Raw genomic sequence first — 24216 nt, 5'->3', positions numbered from 1 at the left:
GCTGCTTTCTGGCTGTGTGGGCGAGAAACACCACTGTACTTGCTGGAATCCAGAAGCTGCTGCACATGGTTATCAGCCTAAGGACCCTGCACTCGAGCGGAACCACTTCCTTTGCCGCAGAGATCACCCAGCAAGGCAGGGAGCAAAGCAGTTACCCCTTGAAGCCGGCAGAATGAATGGAGAGTGATGGGCGTGCACTTCCCATCAACCGAGACAGGGCTTAAAGTACAGACACTAAACTGTGGCGACCCCAGCACCTCCCTCAGCGCTCCCCGGCTTGGAGGGCTGTGTGGGCCATCTGGAGGATCTGAAAGAGCCCAGTCGTGACAGGTAGCTTGATCTAGACAGCAGACACTGTGGCACTACGACTCCCATTAGCACCTGCCAGGTTCCATGTGTCTCCAGTTCAGCAGGACCTGCAACCCTGACTGCACGTCTGTATGCTCCAGCTTCAGAGGTCAGCCTCCTTATGAGGTGCAGTGGGTGGAGGGGAGCTATTTGGGGACACAGGGCACACAAGACCAAGAGGAATCTACCCAGATGTTCCCTGAAAACTCACCTATTACATTCTGATTGGCACTGGGTCCCAAGTCTTGGCTCTTCTAATGAAAAAAGAAGTTATTGCCCACTGTACACTGAGCGGATTTTGGTTGTTGCTGTTTGTTTATTTAATTCTGTCTCTCTCATTACACATGTGCTTATCAAGCACCCACTGTATGCCAGTTTTACACACTGAAAATAAGCAATAAACACAAAGGAAATTCCCTGCCCCCAATAATTCCAGGGAGCCTATTATATGCCAGGCACATTTCTAAAAACTGTGCAGGTCGTAACACACTAAAGACTCACAGCAACACTGTGAGGTACAGACTACCATTGTCTCATTCCACAAAAGAAGAAACTGAAGCACAGAAATGTTCATTCATTCAGCACACTCATTACCCACACATACATACATATGTGCATACATACACACTATGCTAATATTCCCAATAATTGGCATGTATAGAGTTGGAGCCCTAAAGTTAAAAGAAAAAAATCACTTCTGCTCATTGCACCATCCCTGCTACGAAGGCCATTTTAGAGGTGGTGCAGTCTCAGAGAGGCTAAGGGATTCACATAAGGTCACACAGCTAGGTGTGGCCTATTGGTCCAGTGCTTTTCTATGGAAGGACTGGACTAAAAGATGTTAGGGGTACCTTTCAGCTCTAGAACCCATAGCATCAATGCCTCTCCCACCCTGCCCCATGTCCCCTTGTTAGGGATCTTCCTGTCACACCAAGCTACCTTCCAGCAAAAATCAAATGACACTTGACCAGCACAATGCAGACTTAGAAACCCCACCACCAGGAGGAGAAGCTAAGAAGTAGTCACCTGGTTTCAGGGTCACACGACTCTGCTTTAACCACCAGGGCAGGTCTTCCTCCCCCAAATCAATCCAGTGGGAGGACCAGTGGTCCCAGGGAAGGGTCACAGAGATGGAACCACCACTAGAGCATGTCTGCCCCCTCCTGTAAAAGGCCACGAGGGCCTCTACGGTCTGAGCTCCAGCAGGAGCGAGCCGTCACCCACAGGGAGGAAGGAGGACAGCCTCCAGAGAGCTAACAGCCACCTGGGAGTGAAATGGCTATTATGATGAATGGGGAGCTAAGGATAGGTTGTTTGACCCCAAAGGAAGTGTGCCTGAAAAGAACAGGTCTGGCTTCCTGTGCTACCTGTAAGTGCCTTCTGGAAGTTTCGATGAGGTTTTCAGAATTGGTAAGGTCACCCTTCCAGAGGACCAGAGAACTGCCTCCCAATACCAGCCCTTCCAAGGGGTTTTTCTGCCCTGGACTACACTGTGGTGATGCCTTTCGGGCAAAGCCAAACATACTAATGCCAGATGACAAGAGCTGAGTGTGGTGTCCAGTTTAAGAGTCAGTGGTACTCGCTTTGCAGATTGGCTATGAAAACCAAATGGGTTCAGCTCAGGATCTGAGTATGGGTTTGTCCAATCACTGATTTATTGAGGAAATATTCGTTGAGCATCTACAAAGTGCCAAGCATCAGTCCTGCTACTGGAGCTACAAAACGGAACAACGTCACAGTTCTGTGGGACAGACAAGCAAATGCACAATGAACCTCAGTGCCACGTGCTGAGAGCTGGGGCTGAGGGGTGGGCGGTGGGAGGAAGAAACACTAACTCTGGCGGGCCTGGCAGTGGGATGCTGGGACTGTCAGTACCAGCAAACACTTAACTTGAGCTGTGTGACCTTCAGCAGGTTACTTAACCTCTTCAGGCCTCAGTTCCTTCTGTACAATGGAAACAAACTCAGTTATTTCCTTGGAAATCTGTTGTGAGGATTAAGTGTTAATATACACGAAGTACTTAGAGCAGCACCTGGCACATCCTGAGGGGCGTTTGAGAGTTGTCATCATTAAATGTTCACTATGCATGAGACCCTGTTCTAAGTGTTCTCTAGATGAATCAACAACCGACATGGTAGGGAGCCTTGTTGACCCTATTTTATAGGTGCACAAGGAGGTTGGGTGATGAGACTGCATAGCTTATAAGTGCTGGAGCTGGGATTTGAACCCAGGCAGTTAGGCTCCCCAGTCATTGCCACTAACCTAACGTGGATCTGCCTCAGGACCCTGCCATGCTGACCCAGGGGCAGGTGAGTGGGAAGGCATTCCAGAAAATGCAACACTGGACTTGTTCCGTAGTGACAATTGGTATTTTTAAGTATTCGGGAGGGTCAAATAATGGTGTGTCTCCTGACTTTGGTTCAAGGGCATTGGTTTGTGGATTAAACCTCCACTCCCCAATTTTCCAGCAGTGTAACCTCCAGTGAAGTGCTGAGTATCTATACCTGTTTTCTCATGTGTAAAATGGGGATTATTATTTCTATCTTGAAAGGCTGTTTGCATATGAAATGAACTCACAAATGTAAAGCATTTGGGATGTTACCTGCTACATGATAGGTGTGCAGAAAATGGAGGCCATTGCTTTCCAGCTTCACTCACCCCCAGCTGCCCCACCTTGTTCCATCCGCCCTTCCTCCCTTCTGCCCTGAGCTGCAACCCACCCCCATTCTTTATGGAATGCTCATAGTTAGTTTCCCTGTGGCTGGCTGAATTTGCCTAGAAAATACTCTCTTCCTTTTCCTCGTCCCCTCTGGGACCTCTCTCACCATTTCCTTTCCAGGTTCCTCTTCCTCTGCCCATCCCTAAACCCAGAGGTCTCTGTGGTCATTTCCTCTCTTCCCACTCTGCATACCTTCCCTGGCAATCTGGACACCCACATACTGACAACTCCCAAACCTCCATGTCCTGAGCGGATCATGCTTTTGAGTTCCTGACCCACATTTCCATCCACCACTTCCACTTGGATGTCCCAAAGCTATGCATCCAAATTGGAACCATCCTTTTCATCCTCAAACCTGCTCTTCCTCCTGGCAACCAGTCTCAGCAAATGGCACCATCACCCACACAGTTGCCCAAGCCAGAAACTGGGAGTTGTTCTAGAAGCCTCTTGCCATTCCACCTCCACAGCTAGTTAGTCACCCAGGCTTGTTGATCCCACCCATTTTGAAACCTGCCCCTTCTGTCCAGCAGCAGTGCCTCTGCCTGGCTCAGGCCCTGGCCACAGCTTCCACAGTTTGGGGATGGCTTCCTAACAAAGCTCCTTCTCACCAGCCCTGACCTCCTTAATCCATCCTCTATAGCAGAGATTGACAAGCTTTTTCTGTAAGCACCAAGTAGTAAAGACTTTAGGTTCTGTGGCCATGGAATCTCCGTCACAGCTAGGCAACTCTGCCACCATAGTGCAAAAGCAGGGACAGGCAACACATAAATACACATGCGGCTGTGTTCCCACAACATTTTCTTTAGAAAAACAGGAGATGGATGGATTTGGCTCATGAGCCATAGTTTGCCAACCCTTGTTCCACATTGTTGCCAAAATGATCTAACAAATAAGGCCCCTGGCATTCCCTCATTGACTTCCCAATGCTGTTGAGATACATCAAAAACCCTTAATAAGACTGTAAGGTCCCTTGTGATCTGTTCTCTCCTTCTTCTCCTATCCATTCATCATATGCTCCTCATGCTTCATCTTTTTTCAACGATTACAGATCCTAGAGTACATTGTGATTTTATTTCTCATCTATGCTTATACCCATGCTGATCTCTCTGCTCCCAAATGCTCTGTCTTTTTATTCATTCAGCAAACCGGTATCCCATCCTTCAAGATTCAAGTTAAGTCTCATTTCCTATTTGAAGTCTCCCATTCCACATCTGGGGAGAAGTAAGTGCTTCCAGTGGCTTCTACTAACAAATTGAGAGATCTCTGATGATAGAAACCCTTATTCATCTCACTTTTTTGATGGCTAAAGGAACTCTCATTTTTACGTTACAAAGGAGGAAACTGAGGCACAGGAAGCCCACGTTATAAACTCAAGGTCACAGAGCAAAGAAGGCTCTACACTGAATCAAAACCTGGACCACATGGATCCTGAATCCCAAACCTTTACTCTCTCCACTCCACCTTCAAAATTGGAAAGAAGGATATATGTCTAATGTCTACCTATTTCTTAGCATGGAAATAAGATCACTAGTTTTTCTGCATATCCATGTAAGCCTTCAGCAGTAGAGCAGGAGAAATGGGGCTCTGTATGGACTCCGCAGGAGAAACTATGTAATCTTTCTTTCTTACTTTCAAGTCTCCTAGGCAAGCTGGTGAATGCAGCCCAGAGGTTCCAAGTGTCACTGCTGTCCCAAAACTCCGAAGAGGCTTCTTGGAGTTCCCTAACTAGTTGGATGGGTCCTCTTTGGTTGCTGGCTCACTTTAAAGATCCCTTTTGTGAGCCAGCATCCTTTACAAAGTCAGTCATTCTGCAAACAAATGGATTTTCCTGCCTTCTCGGGTGTGCTCACAACACAGTGGACAATGAAGCTCACGGTCTCCACGGGAATCCATTCTCCTATCAAACGCACTACAGTACAGGGACTGCATACTGTGCTTTGCAGTAAGAGTATTGGTTGATGTGGAAAGACTAAAAAGAGGAAAACTCAAATTCACCATTTCTTTCTGAAGAAATAACCAAGAATTGCCTTGATTTCCATTATCAATGAGATAACATTAAAAAAAATCCTTCAAGGTTTGATGGGTTCACAGGAAGGAAGGCAACATCTCATCTTCAGACACTTTGGTCTTTAAGCCTTCAAGAATGTGTGAGAACCGACCTTGACCTTAAGGCATGATGTTTTCAATCTGAGTTCTACAAAATGCTAGGATTTCTCTGAGACCTTTAAAAACTCTACAAACAATGAAGTGTTCTTCCCTAATTGTTGAAGGTTTACACTCCATTTTCTGCTTGTCTGTGGATATTCCCATTTGGCAGTTTAATATTCACACTTGATCATGATACTCAGTTTACTCTTCATAAAGATACAAACTGGGTTCCCCTTAAACACAGTGCAGGCTCTCTTGGCCGCCCCAGGCTGCTGGAGATGACACGTATTCTGGGCCCACTTAACCGCTGAAACTTGGCCCTACAAGTTAGGACAAGATAGATCCCATTCAGCGTAGCAGCCCATGAGAAACAGTAGCTAAAATATAAATAAATCTCAAAACACATGGCGCCAAGCTCCTACATAGTGTTATAGTTATTAACTCAACACCTGTTATACGCCACACAATGTGCTGAGTCCTGAAGATTTAGAAACTATGGCCTCTGCCCATAAGATGCTCACAGTGTAACTGGAGAGACAGACTAGGGCATAACTATCTGTGAGACCCACTGAAATGTGACTGTATCCCACAGAGAGACAGTCCCAAGTGTTTGCCATAATCATACACAAACACTCACAGTCTGGTGGCTGCTCTTCTAGCCTAATTTCTCCTCACTTTCCCGGTGCTTCTTGAGCTCCAGCCAGACAAAATCCCCCCCTGCGCATGCTCGTCCACAAGTCTGTGCATCACCCGTGCTCCATCCTCTGCTGGAATTGCTTTCTCTGCGTGCCTCTCCAACTGCCAAGTTCTCTTTGCTCATCAGGCATCACTCACATCTAACTCAGGTCAATGTCCCTGGAAGCTAGCAAGTCCATAAATCTGAATGAATTACAAGACTCACTTACCTGTGAAGCCCTCACTGATTTTCTCAAGCAGCATTAGTCTGCCACCTTCTCTATAATCTCATAACCCTTTGTTCACATCTTCATCAAAGCATGTAGTACATGGTACTAAAATTGCTCATTTATGTGTCTCATGTCCCAACTATTAGTTCATTAAGAGTAAAGATAGTGTCTTACATATGTTTGTATGTATCACTTACCTCCCTAATAGCTCTACCCCTTCCCTGGAATTAGCACTGCTTGATGTCTATTTTCTGCTCAATAACTGATTGATAAAGCATTAACATGAATGAACAATGGAAATAAAATATCATGCAGACACAAAGAGGAGAGGATTCATTCACAAGAGATGTCAGAGAAGGCTACCTAGAGAAGCTGGCGTAAAAACTGAGCCTTGAGAAATTATTAACGATGTACCTACTAATCAGGAGGGGAGGAGGCACCCCAAGAGAGAAACAGTGTGAACAACCAGATTTGGGGAATAACGACTAGGTTGCTCAGCTGGAGCTAAAGAGTAGTAGGCCAGTATGGTGTTGTACAGGAAGACAGGGTGGGGTCAAATTGCTGGCCCCTTTGAGGAGTATAGATTCTTATCATGGGGCCAATGGAGAGCCACAGCAGGCGAGTGTCATGGTCAGATGTGCATTCTAGAAGGACAAGTGTGGACTAATTACAGGCAAGGGGACCCTTCTGAGGCTGCTGCCCTTCTCCTTGTCTGGGCAACTGATGGAAGGATTTTGGACTGACAAGTGAATGTAGAGGTGGTGAGGGTGGATGGCTCATGGCTCAATAAATCTTTAGGAAATGACTCAACAGGAGCTCTAATTTTGCAGGAAAAGAAGCTCAGACAAAGAAAAAAAGGAACCTGATGAGAACATTTATTAAAAGAAGTAGAATCAGATCTTGCAGAGGCATCAGTCTTCTAGCAGGAAAAGGTACAAACTCCAAAGTGCAGGAGATGTTATGGTGAACAGGGAACCTAACCAAGGGGCCATCCCCTCCACATTTTACAGGCGTTAAGGGCTGGTAAGGGAAGTAGGGCTCTTGGCAGAGGTTCATATTGAGCTGGTGACCAGAGCAGCACGTGCATGACTAACAACCCTGTAACAGGCCCTTCCTCGCAGCTGTCATGGGAGCCGAATGGACAGATGTGATGGTGCTCTCAGCATCCCAGGGGGGTGACAACTGCAGAGCTCACTTACAAGAACAAGTGAGCCTCATTCCTGAAACATCCGAGCTGGTGGCACGTGAGTGTGCTGGGCTCCTCAACATCCTGAAAGTTCCTTTTGCCCACTTGGAAGTGTGACCCTAACATCGTTTTAGCTGTGAGGCCTAGTGAGAGCCTGAACTTCCTACTGGGGCTCACCTTCCTTACCTGTAAAACAGAGACACCAGTACAAGCTACTTGGAAAGGTAACTGCAAGAAACTAATGAGAAAATGAATGGGAAGGTCGCTTCTCTGTAAACTAAGAAGCACTAATCAATGTTGGAGATTAGTACCATTATTTTACAAACCAAGAACTGTACTGGGCACTTATTTCTCCATGTTTCTGAGAAAAACGTGGTTGGTTTCTGTATGATTTGCACAAACCATCCAAAGTGTTAGCAAAAAACTTTTTTCTTGCTACAGAGTAATTTTTTCTCTTAAAAAGGAAGTGACGCTTTGCTTACAGCAAACACACTGGAAAATTTGAGTGTGGCTTCTCCATGCCACTCATGGACGACGGCTAGCCCACTAGCACCTATGACAGCTCTGAATGGGCAGAAGACAAATGGAGCTGATCGTGGGACAAGGAGAGAAGGCTTCTCTAGGCATGTCTTTCAAAGGGCGCCAAAGGAAGCCACCAGTGGCTTGCCGCTCGTCTGCAAGAGCTTGGAAACCAAGGGGAGAAAGAACAGCTCAATGTCTTAAAATGTGCCACATCTGATTAAAAATTGATATCTATGGGGGAAGAATTGCAAAAATGTGGGCTAGGGAGAGCTAGAGAAAACCATTTTTTATGTGTAATTATTCACCAGTTTGTTTTCTTTGTACCGGTTATCTTTTGTTCAAGGGTCTGTTTAGAAAATACCTTCACTATCATCATTTTACACAGTCCTCACACTAAGCCATGAACATGGATACTGTTATTGTTATTGTTCCCTCTTAAGAATTGAAGAAACTGAAGCTCAGAGTGCCATGTAGTCCATAGGAGGCCTGGGAACCTGACTCCCAGCCCACAGCCCTTCATGCCCTCAACAAGACAGCAAGCCTCCCAAATGCAGGCCCATGTCTTCCATTCCCCTTATGCCTAACTTGCATAACTTGTTTGTTCTTATATGTATTCATTCCACGTATATGTGGTGGGCACCAAGTAAGTGCTGCCGCATAGTGAAGAACTGCTGCCTGAGTGCATCTCTGCCTGAAACCTGGTAGGGGAAGAGCGAGAGGAGCCCACACCCATGCAGACTGAGTCTACAGGAGGAAACAGCACGTGAGAGACCGGACTAGCAGCGCTGCCAGTGAGGGAGGAACGCTGCTGCGACACAGAGAGGGCCTTGGTCCGCGTCCTCTAGACGCTGGTTCTCAGACTTTGGGGTGTAGCAGAGTCACCTGGAGGGCAGCTGGGGGCTGCAGAGGCCCAGGCTCCTTGAAGTATCAGACCTGAGCCTCGGTATTGTACCAGAGTTTCCCAGCTGATTCTGACATTGGCCAAAGTTTGAGGACCACTGTTTTAAGCAGACTTTTCTTAGGGATGAAACTCGATAGCCAGAGGCTCTGAATTGCCCCTGCTTCCTCCCTGGTGGGATGGAGGGAACGAGGCTTCCTTGAGAAGTATCGCCTGTGCATGAATCCACAGGACTCAGTCAAGGTGGCCAGTCTCCAGCGCAGGACTTGGGGAGGAGGAAGCCGGCACAGGGTGGATCTCTCAGGCGCTCCAGCACCACTAGGAAGGATATTGTTCCCGTTACACTCTCATGGAGCCTTCCCTGACACACGCGTTTGTTCTTTAAACAATGTTTTATTCGATGAGCATTGACTAAGCCACTACCATGAACCAAGAACTGGGTCGGCCCCAGAAGTGAATCCAGCCAGTTCCTACCTTCAGCGGCCTTCCGGGCTCAGAGAGGGACCAGAGACCAGGAGCATAACACTGCCTGATGTGAGAAAGAAGAGGGCCGGTGGGCGGAAGACCAGTGAGGACTGTACCAGGGAAAGGCTCCTAGAGGAAGTGACATTTGAAAAGTACAAGCACACCAGGCAGGGAAGGGGAAGCAAGATCTTGGAAGAGAAACCCGCTGGTGGCAAGGCCAGTGGGCTGCCCTCGGCAGAACCGAGCTAACAGGCTGGTGAGGCTGAGCAGCAGGGTGTGGGGAACAGAGAAGAGGCAGGCCGGATGTGAGGGGCCTTGAAGGCCATGCAAAAAAGTTCAGGCTTAGCCTTAACAATTGAGAGCCTTCCCTTTTGCTACCCACCCCTCCCACTTGTTCTCCTCTCTGCTTTCTCAGCCCCCCTGCAGGAGGCGAGAGAAGAGAGAGCCAGAGGAGGAGGGGGAGCGGTGCAAAGTGAGAAGGGAGGAAGGAAGAGAGGAAGAGAGACGTTCCACTTCCTTTTTCTTGGCCCCACCTTGAAACTAACTGTTGCTAGTGTTTTATAAGGAATGAGCAAGTTAATGATTTCTGGCTTCAGCAAGAGACTTAAGTGCTGAACTTAAGAAGGGCTGACATGTGCTCTGCGTGGCACAGTTTAGGCAGAACTAGTACAGCCTAGAGCAGTGGTTCCCGATTGCTTGATCTCCAAGGTCATCCCTTGCCCTCTGTGGTTTCATTTAGGCTTCTAGCATCTAATGATTGAGAAAATATAAAAGGGTAAAAAAAAAATCTATTAATTCAGGAACATTCTAGGGCATATTTGTATTCATTCTATACACTGCCATAAACATATTTGAAAATTCACTAGTGCACAATAACTTACATCAAAAGGCAAACAACACATATGGACAAATATCTGTAACGTATGTGAAAGGCCAAGGGCTAATGTCTTAATATGTAAAGAATTCTTACAAATGAATAAGAAAAAGACCAACAACCCAATAGGGAAAAAGAAAGGATACCAAGGGGCAGTTGCCATGGTATTCACAGAAAAAGAAATATAAATATCTAAATATCTCTTACAATGAAAATGTCTCTATGTAAGAAATACCATTTTAACCTAGTAGAGTAGCAAAGACTAAATTGCTTGATGCTCACAGAGTAGAAAGGGTATGTCGGGAAAATGCCATTTTCATTCATCTCTGGGAAATGTAAATGGAAACAAATTATTCGGAGGGCAATTTGACTACCTCTATCAAGATTTAGAATGTATTCTTGCTTGCACAGAAATTTTACTTCTCGAAATTTGTGCTACATAGAAGGTCACACACATTCACAAAAATTATAATGCATCTTTATTTCATTTTTTTCTCCCTGTGAACTCATTCACCCGGACCTTTCGTTCGTAGAAAGTCTCTGATTTCAAAGCACACTCCATGTATGGCCAGGGCTCTGAACAAATTTCACTGCGAAGTTTCCCCCTTCCTCAGCCCAGGTCTGCTTCAGGCTTGGGTGGCAGTTGTGGGACAGGGAGGCATGACTTTCTTCTCTCCATCACCTCTCCTCTTCCCCCTCCCCTCACTACCTCCCAGAACAGGACCCAGATAAAGAGGGAATAGGAAAAGGGGCTGGAGTTTCACATGGCTGGCAACACTGCCCTCTGGACTGGGTGGCTTGTGTGGGCTTCCCAGACAGCCTACCCTTGGGAACTTCCACAAACAATTCCCCAGAGGCTGGGGAGGTCTTTTCCAACCTACTGCTCTCAACTTCTGACTTAGACCTGGGGCTTCCAACAGCCCCTCTTCTTTCCTTTCAGAAGGTGGCCCTAGTCTCGCTCTCTCTCCTGCTGGCCCTTTTCAGATCCACAGGTTCTTTTATTCATGTTGCTGGCGGAAGGTCCCTGGCTCTCAAAAGCGTGCACTCTCTCTCTCTCTCTCTTTTTCTACCACCTCTGGCCAGCCCAGCCTCTCCTAACCGGTCTTGTGCATCCAGACTCAGTTCCCAGGGACTGATGGCATGCTCTCTGAGAGTTTCCTCTAAGCATGTCGCAGTTGGCTTAGTCCAGCCTACCCTTTCATGGGACATGAGGGTGAGGAGGGACAGGAGACATGTTGAAAACACTCTCCAAAGAAGCTCTCCCTTCCCAGCCCCTGCAACCTCTGCTTCCTGAAATCTGCAGGCAGCTGATGGTCCATGCTGGCAGAGTAGCCTCTACAGTCTCAGCAGAGCCTGCCTAGGTGGGCTAGCACCTCATTTAGGATTGCGGAGGGCAACGTTTAGTACAGACTGCATTGTTTCTAGGGATTTGGAGTTTCAGCCAGAAACTAATACTAAGAGTCCCATTTTAATATCCTGATATATGTATATAGCACATACATCATTTACAGCATTGTTTATAATAGGAAAAAAAAAATAACCTAAATGTCTGGTAAGTAAATTATGGAACAACCATATGATAATCTGCAGATGTTATTATAGGAAAAACTCTACATGATGTATTATAAAGTAGAAAAAAAAATGTAGAATGCAGAACACTCAGCTCCCATTTGTATATCAGTGGTTTTAAGGGGATATATATTGCTATATACGTGGTTGTGTCTGCACAGACACTCTGGGGAGTTAGAATTAGCAGACATGTTATTCATTATGTAAATCGTTTGTGCTTTTAAAATTTTTACCATGCTGCATTAGTTTTATAGTTTTAAAGCCTATTATTAAGAGAAAAAATAAGTATAAGCATATTGTGTAGTGCTGTGTTTTATAAAACACTGCTTTTATTTATAAAAGCGATACACATTCATTCAAATACATAAAGAAAAAAGATATACCTAAATAAAATATCTACAAAGAAAAAAAACAGAGAATATATACCCAGTACAATTTTTTTTTAATTCATCTCCCACAACCTCTCTGCCCTGCAAGGTTACCACTGTTAACAGTGAAATATATACTTTCTTCCAGGTGTTTCTACATAACTTCACAACATGTGTAATTTTCTTAAACCTAAAAACAGAGTCACACTATACAGAACTTTCTTAAGCCTGATTGTTTTTGTCACTTTAAAATATACTTTGGACCACCTTCCTCCTCAGTGCATAGAGATCCACCCTATTCTTCCTAGTCTTTGAAAAAGTTTACTCTTTGTGTCCCCAACACGTACACAGTTTAATTGTCCATAACTGGAGACTGCTGCTCTTGTGGGCAATGCCGTCGTGACCACCCTTACACATATTTGTGCACTGTAACAACATCCTCATCCTCTAGATCCCTTAGGTAGGATTGCTGGGACATCTGACATGTTGACAGACACTGCCAAAACTTCACACAGCTCCTCTCCCTACCAACCCCTCAGCCCACTCCCCTCCTCGACAACAGCTGTAGCAACGTCAGCCACCTTCTTGATGCAAATATAAACAACGTTGAGTCTCTCAAGACCCATGGACCTCACTAGAGCTTCTCCAAGAGGGCATGACTACAGCAGATGGGAGAAAGAAAAGGACTGCTGTATGTAAATCATACAACCATGGATTAAATTTGGAATAAAGGACAAAGTCTGCATCATCATCATAAGGTAAACCATAAATCATCCATGAAATACCTTGCTTGCACCTAGCAGCTTCAAGCTATGCCCCAGGCCCCTTGCAGGATCCCTGTCCACTCCCCTCTGCCCTTAAACAGGGCTACTGAAATTCCCCCCTTCAGAAAAGTGGGGTCAGTACCCAGGCCCATGGAGATTCTGGGCACCATGAGAGAAAGGGAATGAAAGGCAGCTGGTCCGAAGAAGAAAACAGCCTGGGAGTGATGAGGGTTATCATCAAAAGTCTCAGAGGATTGTCCTGAGGATGGGAAAGCAAGCTAAGAGTAGAAAAGAAGCAGAAGTTTGGAGGAACAAGCAGGCAGATCTTTAAGCCAGACCAGAGAGAACTCTCTAACCATCAAAGCTGTCAGAGCTTTGAGGGAAGCATTTGTCACTAGAGGCAGCGACATCTACAGGAGCCAAGGCGGGGCAGAGGGCAATGTGCTTGCAGCATGAACTGCGCTGTCTGAAGAAGTCCGACTGGCTATCACCAAGGCGCCATACCAGTTCACATTGATTTTATTATTTTTGTGAAATCCCCCTACGCCAGGATTCAGCCTATGCTCTTCCATCTCAGAAAACCTGATTTGATTAGAACAGGAAGAATACATTGGTGTCTCTCAGAAAATTCATATCAACCAAGCACAGAGATGGATGTACAAACCAGAGAACCCCTCATTCATTTTCAAGGAGGGACAGCGATCAGGTAGGCCAGAAACTCAAGTCATCTCCACCAGACATCCTCTTCCCTTCAGCAGATGGACTCAGTGTACACGGCTGTGTACACGGAATTACAATTCTCAAAGTCCAGACTGTGGCTTGGTGAATGCCAGGATGAGCTCCTCCCAGGCTCTGCCAGGACTTCCCTTAACCCTCACTTGGGTGGATGAGGAAGCCCCCTTCAAAATGTTCCACTCTATTTCTAATACATAAATACCTCAACTCTCTCATGGGCACAGCCTGCTAGGAGACTTCTTAAAGTGGCTTTATTAATTCCCCCACTTGTTTGTTGCCTTGGAGTCTCATGTCTTAGCTCTCATAGGACACATTTCTTTCTGGTAAGAAATCACCACTTGCATAAAAGGAACTGAGGGAGCTCTCCTGCACTGACTTATGCATATTGTAGTGAGAGGCAGTGCGGAGTAGTAGATAAGAACACACAGATGCCCCAGATTGGATCATGGCTCACCACGTACTATGCAACCTTGAGAAAGTTACATGATCTCCCCCCCTTCAGTTTCCTCTTCTGCAAAGTGGAGATTATGATAATACCTGCTCATAGGCTTGTGGGTGAGGATGAAATGAGTTAATAAAGTCCTTAGCAGAGTGTCAGCACCAAGTGTGCCTCACAGAATGGTTTGCTACCATGATCACCAGGCCCTGATCCAAACCTTGCCTGCCTGACCCACACCATGAGACACGTCATAGTCTTGTCTCCCCTCTACTAATGAGAAAACAGAGGATCAGACTGAGAGTTGGAATTGAAACTGAGATCGCCTGGCCATAAAGCCAGAATCCACTCTGTCACCTGCATCCTCGATATCCTTCCCGCAGACATGGAACCCCTTTCTTCCTTTCGCCGGGTTAGGGTGGGGAGGGGAGGGAGGAAGTCTATTTTCATCACTGCAGCTCATCCTTAAGCAAGAAAAATGACTGTGTCCTGTGTCTGTAGTAAGGCCAGAGCTAGCTGGTGAGAAACACAAGTTGTGTAGTGTGAGCAGCTGCCTTGGCTGATGTGCCCTCAGAAGCTGAGTTTCCAGAGTCAAGAAAGAAAGAATACCCATCCCAAAACTTCCTCTGTGACCGTACAGAAGCAAGGGGGGGGGGGGGTGTTCCTACAAATAGCTCTATTCCTTCTCTGCTGTAGCAGTTGCTAAAGTGTGACCCAGCTACACAAATAGCCATTAGCTCCCAGCACGAGGGTCCCTGGCCCCCTGGGTATCCTGAACATTTAACCATTGACTGTGGAACAGTCACCTGTGAAAGAGAAGACAGAGAGAGGGAAACTTTAGAAGGAACTCTCATCCATCCAAACAGGTGTGATGGGGGAAGGCTGGGTAGCTGGACAGGTCTGAGTTCAACCTGTCCATCGTAGCTGTAGGACTTTGAGCAAGCCATTCAACCCCTCCGACTTTAGTTTTCTCTTTTTCCAAATGTAAGGCTATCCCTACCGTGTTATTCTTGCTTTGTTGGGAGAATGTATGTAAAGTGCTGGAACTATTATTGTGGAAATGCTAGGAGCCTCCATTAGCCAAGGACAATCAAAAAGTGGGATGGATGGAAATATTTTTTAAGAGACCAAGAAAGCAAAATACTTAAACATTTTATATATGCAAATCAATTGCAAAGGAAAAAGAGAAAAAGGAAAAATATTTTTAATACCTATTACAGGCCAGAGATCTCATTGGGCCCTTTGCTGATTTTGAACCTCCAAACTCCCATGTGGCAGGTTTTATAACCCTCACTTCACTGCTAATGAAACTGATCATAGGGAGCCTTTGCAAGACCACACAGTGAGACCCGGGCTTGCGAAGACCTGGAATCAAGGGCTTCTGGCCCCACCCAGACCTCTTTCTGACGCATCATTCCACATCCACCTCCGAAGTGAAAATGCTGAGAACTCCCTGGAGAATATGCACGACCTGTATCAAGTGCCCCAGAGTAGAGCTTCTCTAAGTATCTTTAGGAGAACCCACTTTGTTTTGTTTAATTTTAATTCACTAATCCATCACAGACTCTGGCATTTGTAAAATACAATAAAAACAAATGGCCTGAATTGTAATTTTTAAAGGACATAGAAAATACACACTCAATTTTTTTTTCATTAGATTCAACACACACAACATTACTTTGTTAAAGTGTTATAAAATTTTCCAGGCATTTGCTCTCAGTTTTTGTGCTGATCATGGGCCAGCTTTGTGTACCACACTTCGAGTAGCATTGCTCTAGAGCTATCCACCTATCCTGGTGAAAGATTGCAAAAAGTCATCTGGATTTGCATCCTGTTCCCAGGCAAGGATTGTTTAGCCCTCCCAAGGCTTCTGGGCTCCTGCCTTCTTGAGAGCAGCTGTCCAGACCTGCCCACCCAGATCATACCTGCCTCCTAGGAGCCTCTGTCCTGTCTGGATCAGAACCTTAAGTTCCATGGTCTACTTGAAGCTTTCTAGTTCAGACCACATCCCTCCTCCTGTCATGCCCATATCCCCTCATCCCTGATATTTTCCTGTCATTATCCACTCTCCTCTGTAAGCACCTGACCATTGTCAAAGTCCCCTCTAGCCATGCAGAGGCAGGTGGTAGAGCTCTTTGAGCAGGTGGAAGAGGTAGGACAGGTGGAGAAAAAATCTGCAGTCATCACCTACTGCATGTCTTCAGGTGTCAGCCCTACACAGCGTCAGCTTGGCGTGTATTATCTCTCATTCTCTTCACAACCACCCCATGAAGCTGGGGTTATTGATCCGATTTTATAGATGAGGAGATTTGAAGATCAGAGAGATGTCAGGGCAGGGGCTGGGACTCAGATCCGTCTGCAACTTCCCAGCCTAAGGTCTTCACATCTACTTTGCTGGGAAAGAACCCAAAAGCTCTGGAGCCACTTCCATGGCCAACCGCAAGCTCCCTGTCATGCAGCAAGCAAGTGGAACCGGCCAGACCCCTGAGCCTATCCCTTCTCTCATGGCCAGAGGTCAGCCAATGCACCAATAGAGCTTTCTCACCCCCACCCCCACCATCTCAGGGGGGTCAGGAAAATGTGTCCTCCCCTGGCTCCATTCTGCATAACTGAAGCACAGGCCAGAGGAATGTTTGCAAGGCTCCTCCTTTGCCTGCTCACCCCATCTCCCCCTTTAGGCCTTGCCAGGCAGCCCCACCCCACACACAGCCACTGCTCTGACCTCTTCCCCTCAGGCCAGACAGAGCAGCCTCCTCTGCCTCTGCAACAATGGTGGCTGCTGTGTGCTGTGGACCTGCCCTGTGCCAGACTCTAGGTGGATCTTAGCTCACTTCACTATTCCAATCGCGCTTTAAGGAAAGGTGCATTACCCAGGTTCTCCTCAAGAGTTAACTGAGGCTCAGAGAAATTAAGTAACATACAGAAAGTCAAAGAGCCAGTAAGGAACAGAGATGAGATGTGAATGGAGTTCTCTCCATCACAGGACCCTGCCTCCCATCAAACACATTTGCCAAGAATTCAGCACATGGAAAGTACTCAACAATTCAATCCCTGACATCAACCCAAATCAGAAGCACTGGGTGAAATAAGAAGTGGGTTAGATTTGATGGTATATCCATATAATGGAATACTGCTCAACCATGCAAACTGATGTATGAGAGTAGCTATTGACATGGAAAGATGTTCTTGATGTTGACTGAGTAAGGCAAAGAGTATGTACAGAATAATCCTTTTTAAGTATATCTATCCATATAGATAGGTATGTATACACACACACATGCACACAGATATACACCCCTTGAAGAAAAATACAAAGGCTGTTTCTTTGTGATGAGATTGGGAGTGGCCTTAATGTCATTATTTCTGTATATTTTCTAGAGTTTTCATAGGAACTATGGCCTCCCTGGCCTTGAAAGATGAGACCTGAACACAGTTGGAGGGACCATACATGGAGATTTGACAACAAAGTGAACACATTGTTTTAGTTTGTGTTTTTTAAAATGTTCAGTGAGTGACTCACATGTATCTCAGTCTTTATCACCACCTATCTGGAACACTGGTTATTCCAAAAGAGTCTAATGGCTGAAATGTGGAGGGAATCAGGGCCTTCCAAAGTCAGGATTTTTGGGGACTAAAATTGGACTTGCTCAGTGTCACTCATTGTTTATTTTTGTTGGATGCTCCCAGGACCTGCTTGTTTATGGTGAATCTGTTTTCCTGATCAGCTGATAATAGGGGGAATGGACAGAAATTTGGGCAGAGACATTGACCGCAAGCTCTGTGCATTTTTTCATCCTTGATGTCACTACTGTGAAAAGCTTCGGCCTCTAGAGGTACATAGTTGCCTCAGACCCCAAGATAGAGTGAAAGAGGTTTATTTAGTGAATGTAAAAGACAGCCCCTGAGGCTGCACCCTTGACCTCCCCACTGGACCTTTCAGCCTGGCTGTTACCAGCAGACTGGTGGAAAGTCTCTTGCTAAGCTTACTCAGATTTTGACATGGTACCTGGGTTTTCCAACCCCCAGACTGGCCAGCAGGAAAGCAGAATATTTGAAAGAAGCTATTCCCTAGCAGTGGAAACACCTGGATTCACACTCTACTCTCCCTCACTCGCTGGGGGATGACAGCCTGGCCTCCCGTCATCTTCTGACTCCCAGGTCCTCCCTGTAAAACAAGGCTAACACCGGGCCACTGAGACCACTAAGATAACCCACGTAAGATGCGTCAGCATCCCCCAGCTGCAGCCTGTGTGACTACGTGCATGCTGCCATTAGAGAGATGGTTTCAGCCTGCCTGGCTTAGGTCAGAAATGCCACTGCAATTCTTATTAACTGGGTTCTTGACAGGCTGGAGGTTATGGTCATAGGGGGGATGCTGTGGCTCATCCCAGGATTAAGGGACAGCTCCCACATTGAAGTGGGTTTTGAGGTGTACACACCTTCCACATCCATGTTAGCCAAGTAAAATAGTTACTGTAAAGACCGTATGGCTAACCATAAAACTCTTAGAAGAAAACAAGTAAAAATCTCTTGAATATAAACGTGAGCAACTTTTTCTTGAACACATCTCCTCAGGTAAGGGAAGCCAAAGCAAAAATGAACAGATGGGACTACATCACGCTAAAAAGCTTCTGTACAGCAAAGGACACCATCAGCAGAACAAAGAGGCATCCTACAATATGGGAGAATATATTTGTAAACGACATATCTAACAAGGGGTTAACATCCAAAATATATAAAGAACTCACACACCTCAACACCCAAAAGGCAAACAACCCTATTAAAAAAATGGGTGGAGGATATGAACAGACAATTCTCCAAAGAAGAAATTCAGATGGCCATCAGGCACATGAAAAGATGCTCCACATGGCTAATTATCAGGGAAATGCAAATTAAAACCATAATGAGATATCACCTCACACCAGTTAGGATGGCCAACATAGAAAAGAATAGGAACAACAAATGCTGGCGAGGATGTGGAGAAAGGGGAACCCTCCTACACTGCTGGTGGGAATGTAAACTAGTTCAACCATTATGGAAAGCAGTATGGAGGTTCCTCAAAACTCTAAAAATAGAAATACCATTTGACCCAGGAATTCCACTCCTAAGAATTTACCCTAAGAATGCAGGAGCCCAGTTTCAAGAAGATATATGCACCCCTATGTTTATCGCAGCATAATTCACAATAGCCAAGAAATGGAAGCAACCTAAGTGTCCATCAGTAGATGAATAGACAAAAAAGATGTGGTACATATACACAATGGAGTATTATTCAGCCATAAGAAAAAAACAAATCCTACCATTTGCCACAACATGGATGGAGCTAGAGGGTATTATGCTCAGTGAAATAAGCCAGGCGGAGAAAGACAAGTACCAGATGATTTCAGTCATCTGTGGAGCATAAGAACAAAGCAAAAACTGAAGAACAAAACCGAAGCAGTCTTACAGAACCCAAGAATGAACTAACAGTGCCAAAGGGAAAGGGACTGGAGGAGGGGGTGGTGGGAAGGGAGGGAGAAGGGGAATAAGGGGCATTATGATTAGGACATATAATGTAAGGGGAGGGGGCACAGGGAGGGCAGTATAGCACAGAGAAGACAAGTAGTGACTCCGTAGCATCTTACTATGCTGATGGACAGTGACTATAATGGGGTATGCGGTGGGGACAATAATGGGGGGAATCTAGTAACCATAATGTTGCTCATGTAATCGAATATTAATCATACCAAAATAAAATTTTTTAAAAATCATATGGTAGATAACAGATACCCCCTCAACTTTTACACCCTGCGTTACTCAGTCAACAGCAAGAACATCTTCCCATACCGGCACCTTCTCTTCTACAACATCATCTGGTCTGGCTGCGATATAATTCAGTCACTCACAGGACATTAAAGGAGGACAAAGCAAAATAAAACCACCTCTTGTACTTACTGCCACCCCCTCTCTCTGGGAGGCCCCTCAGATGGTTTCTGAGGCCCCTAGCCTTCTAAGACTAGACAGGCCAGGGGAGGCCCAAACACCCTGCGCCAGCACCCACCCTGCTGACGCCCTCACCAGCCTGAGCCCTCCCCGGGGCCAACTCCTGAACCCCATCGACAGCACGGGCCACGGTCAGAGCAGCTGTCAGGGGGCCCCCAGAGAGGAGGAGGCTGGGCCTGCAGTGAAGTCATGTTCTCACATGAGGCGGGTTTTGAAGGAACAGCCTGGCAGGGTGGGGGGCTGGGAGATGGGCTGGTCAGGAAATGCCAGTTTAAAGTTAGCTCTGACCTATTAATCAGCCACGGGGACAATGATGCAGGAGGGGCGGGAAGGCCGGACATGTGCTCGCGCCAGATTTATGGGCCCAGAACAAAGGGCGGCCTGCTGGTTTAGAGAGTCTCTTTCCCTTTTCCTCTGGCAAAACGAGGACATTGTTTGAAAAGCCAAAAAGAACAAATATTCTTAACGACTGAGGTCATTTCCAGAGATGCAGCAGGTCCTGATGGGGACCTGGACACATGCTGGGGGAGGAAGACTATGCAGGGGCGTGCAGACTGCGCGGTGGGCGCACGTCAGGAAGCAGAGGCTGCACACCTCTCACCTGTGCTCTCGGAGGAGCTGCGGATGCCGCCCTGGAGGCGTCCGAGGACCCCGCCTGAAGCCTTTCAGGATGAACCCGGGAGCCTCTGTGGAGGCCGTGCTGTCGGCCCGAGAACCGTCTGCCTCCCTCCTTCCCGGCTCTGTGAGCTTTCCAGAGAAGCCTTCCCAAGGGGGGGCTGCCTGGGAGGCACAACCAGGAGGGCGCCTGGCTGCAGCACCCTGCCCCATTTCATCCGATGAGGAGAGGAGAGGGGAGTGAGAGAGTGGGAGGGGAGAACAGAGGTCACGGTCATCATCAAAGGGGCCGCCCAGGGAGAGGAGATGGTGGCCCAGTCTCCCAGTTCCTCCACGTTTGCGGCCCAACTCACTGTGGCTTCACAGCTTCTCCCTCCCAAAGGCTGGCACCTTCACTCGGGGGCTGGGTGCCTCGTACCTGGAGCGTCCGGGTCTCCTTGACTCCTGTCTTGCTTCCCTCTCATCCAGCTTCCACACAGCTGCTGAATGAACTTGCTCAACTATGCACCTGACTATGTCTTTCTTAGCTAAGAGGTATTGGGTGACTCCACCTTCTACAGAAAAGAGGTTCAGAAACAGCCTGGTGACAGGCTTCTTCATGTTATGGCCCCATCTGCCTTTCTAGCTCATCTCCTACCTCTTGCCAGCCCCACCACATCCTTCAGCCCCATAGAAGTATTTTCTGTTCCCTGAGCATGACATGCTGCCCCTGGAAACACTCTAGCTGCTCTTTAAGACCTGAGCTTTGATGTTACCACCGCTATGAAGGTAAGACCCTATACACCATGTGCTGGCTGGATTAGCCACCTCCTTACCAGGAGTCCCAAGCACGTGTTCCCACTGCTAATAATAATAATGATAATGGCATAGCACTTACCACAGAGATGACATTATTTAATTGGGGGGGTCACTTGAAGGCATAAACTCCATTGAATGACTTCCTGAATGATGAGTGATGGCCTAGTAGACCCATGTCTACTAGTGTTATCCCTCGGTATGTAGAAGCCCATGCAAATATTTCTGTGGAATTTATGCATATATAAACATACTGAGTCACTAAAATCGGTGTTTCACCACCATTCTGACCACCCAACATCATGTGAGCTGTAAAAGAAACACTCTTAGTCTCTTATGAGGTATGTGGTCAAACCCATGCACTAGGCAGAGCACTGGAAAGTATGCCAAATGAGAGAAGTGAGAACCAGGACTGAGGTGGGTTCAGATTGGGCCCAGAGCACCCTGTCTGGATGGCATTGCTGGCCCTGGCCATTCCTGATCCCTGGAAGGGCTTAGATAATGTTGGGGATGGTATTCCAAAGTTCAGGTGCACCTGAGGCCCAGGACCCAGGCAGACTCCCTACTTGCCCTGATGCTACTGCTCTTAGGTAACCATGTGATCATATATTTGTCATTCCAACAAACATTTACTGAGTACCTATTATGTACCAGGCACTTCATTAGAAGCTGAAGTTACACATTCATTGTTATTTATTACTGTAGTTAGCAAGTTCTCTCCGCCAAGGAAGAAACGTAATAATAACACACCAAGAACTGCAGAGTGTAAGAGTGTACCTATCAATTTTCCGCTCAGGAAACTGAGCAGGAGAGGGGTACTTTATTCCCGGGTGTGGTTAGAAATGCAGCAGAGGTTCCTGAAAGAAAGCAAAGGCTAATCCATTGATCTCACTTCCAAAAATAACCCAAAATGTGAGGAGAGAGAGGGAATGATGACTTAAAGCCTATTCTAAGGTTCAACAGATGATGGAAATAATGACTAAAATACATGAGAATAGCTGTGTATTGTGCTTTCAGAACTCACAGCGGCCAAGCCGGCTCTCAGAGCAGAACAATGGGAAACGCAGTGACCTGAGCCAGCGGAGGATGCGGGCTTCCACCTCTCTCTGTGCCTCCACTTGCGCATTTGTAAACCAGGGATTAGGACCCTCCTGTGTTGTTGCAAGATTCAAATGATATTAAAGGTCATGAATACCATGTGCATGCCTAAAGCCCTACCTGGAGTTGTTGGTTACTAACAAAGAAGCAGAGGAATTGTGGCTTTCTCACCTCACCAAGCAAAACCACACACACAAGGGGGTTCACACAATGCCGGCTTTTATGAATGGTGAGATAGTCAAGTGAAGAGACAGATCTCTCCTCAGACTAACCCTAAAGCCCTCAAGAATGTAATTCCATCTGTCTTCTCAGCTTTGCACCTACTTGCCGCGTGCACACACACACACACACGCGCGCGCGCACGCGCAGGCATGCTCCATAGCTTGATCCTCAAACGTCTTACCCCCAAGTCATGGTTCACAACCTAAGGGAATGTGGCACCACATGGAACTTTTGGCAATGTCTGGAGACCTTTTCGGTTGTCACAGCTCAGGCGGAGAGAATGTGGCTTGTTCCAGGCATCCCGTGGGGAGGGACCAGTGATGCTGCCGGGCACCTTACCCTGCAGAGCACAGCCCGCACAACAAAAACTTGTTTAGCCGAAAATATTAATGGTGCCGAGGTTAAGAAACTCCACTCTAAGCCTTAATTTATGCTGTTCTTCCATTACAAGTGTTCTCTTTTCTTCTCTCTACTTCCTTCAAAGAGAGGAAAGGCCCCATCACATGCGGCTGTAGGTTTGAAGCCACAGAACCTTTTTGGTAATTGGTTAGAACCAACAGAGGAGTGAACACCCCGGCCCTTGGAACGAGCATTGCTTTGCTCACTCACACAAAGTCCTATGCATGAGGATGGTTATGCAGCACTGTTTGTGATAAGGGAAGACTAAACAGAACCTAACTGATCCTTACAGGAGGACTCAGCAGCTTTACATTATAAAGCTTGGGTACAGCCCTTAAAAGGAGAACAGTCCTTTCCAAGGGGGCCAATAGGGGAAGACACTGAGATACATTAATAAATAAAACAGCAATGTTCAGACAGCCTTACTAGTATGTCCTGTTTGGTAAATAAGTATAAGGAATATTCATACATATATTGATGTGTCCCTATGGAAAATATCTACAAGCATGTGTAAGAAAGTGATAATAGTGGCTGCCTTTGGAGGGAAAGATTTGATAGGCAGTCAGAGGCTTCACTTGTCATTTATTATCCTTCAGACTGTATTTTTTAACCATATGAAAAAGATTTTATTATCTTGTAAAAAACAGTTGATATAAAATTCTTAACTGCAACTCTAGGCCTCAAACATCCCTGGTTCACAACCTAAGGGAAGAGCACACATGAATTCACTATACTATTCTTGCAACTTTTCTGCTGGTTTGACGTTTTTTGTTTTTTTTTTTTCAAAATAAAAACTTTATAAAAAGCTTTTAGAAAAAATAAATAGGAGAGTATCTTCATCACCTTGGAATAGGTAAAGATTTCCTAATCAATACTGCAAAAGAACTAACCTTACTAGGGAAAAATTGACATACTGTGGGTGTTTCATTAAAATTGAGAGCTTTTTTCATCAAAAGAGACCAGGAAAAGTAAGAGGGCAAATCCCAGACTGGGAGAAGAGAATTGCAGTCATATATCCAACAAAGGACTTGTTTTCATAATAGATAGGAACTTACCCAGAGTGGTAAGAAAAAGACAATCAACATCTTTTTTAATATGAGTAAAAGACTTGAAAAGGCACATCACCAGAAAAGATATCTGAATGGTTAATGGTAAAAGGAAATTCTGT

At 46.1% G+C, this 24216-nt stretch overlaps 1 long non-coding RNA gene across 1 annotated transcript; it reads left to right on the top strand.

Annotated features, from left to right (window-relative positions):
• The first annotated feature begins 20445 nt into the window (after positions 1 to 20445).
• Positions 20446 to 22449, top strand: LOC130683024 (uncharacterized). Its single transcript, XR_008996584.1, has 3 exons — positions 20446 to 20661; positions 21160 to 21302; positions 22347 to 22449. It is a non-coding gene; the product is annotated as an uncharacterized LOC130683024 (long non-coding RNA).
• Positions 22450 to 24216: the final 1767 nt, after the last annotated feature.

The sequence above is a fragment of the Manis pentadactyla genome, chromosome 3 (assembly GCF_030020395.1).
Source record: "Manis pentadactyla isolate mManPen7 chromosome 3, mManPen7.hap1, whole genome shotgun sequence".
Classification (NCBI taxonomy): Eukaryota; Metazoa; Chordata; class Mammalia; order Pholidota; family Manidae; genus Manis; species Manis pentadactyla.
This window is presented reverse-complemented; position numbering and strand designations above follow the sequence as displayed.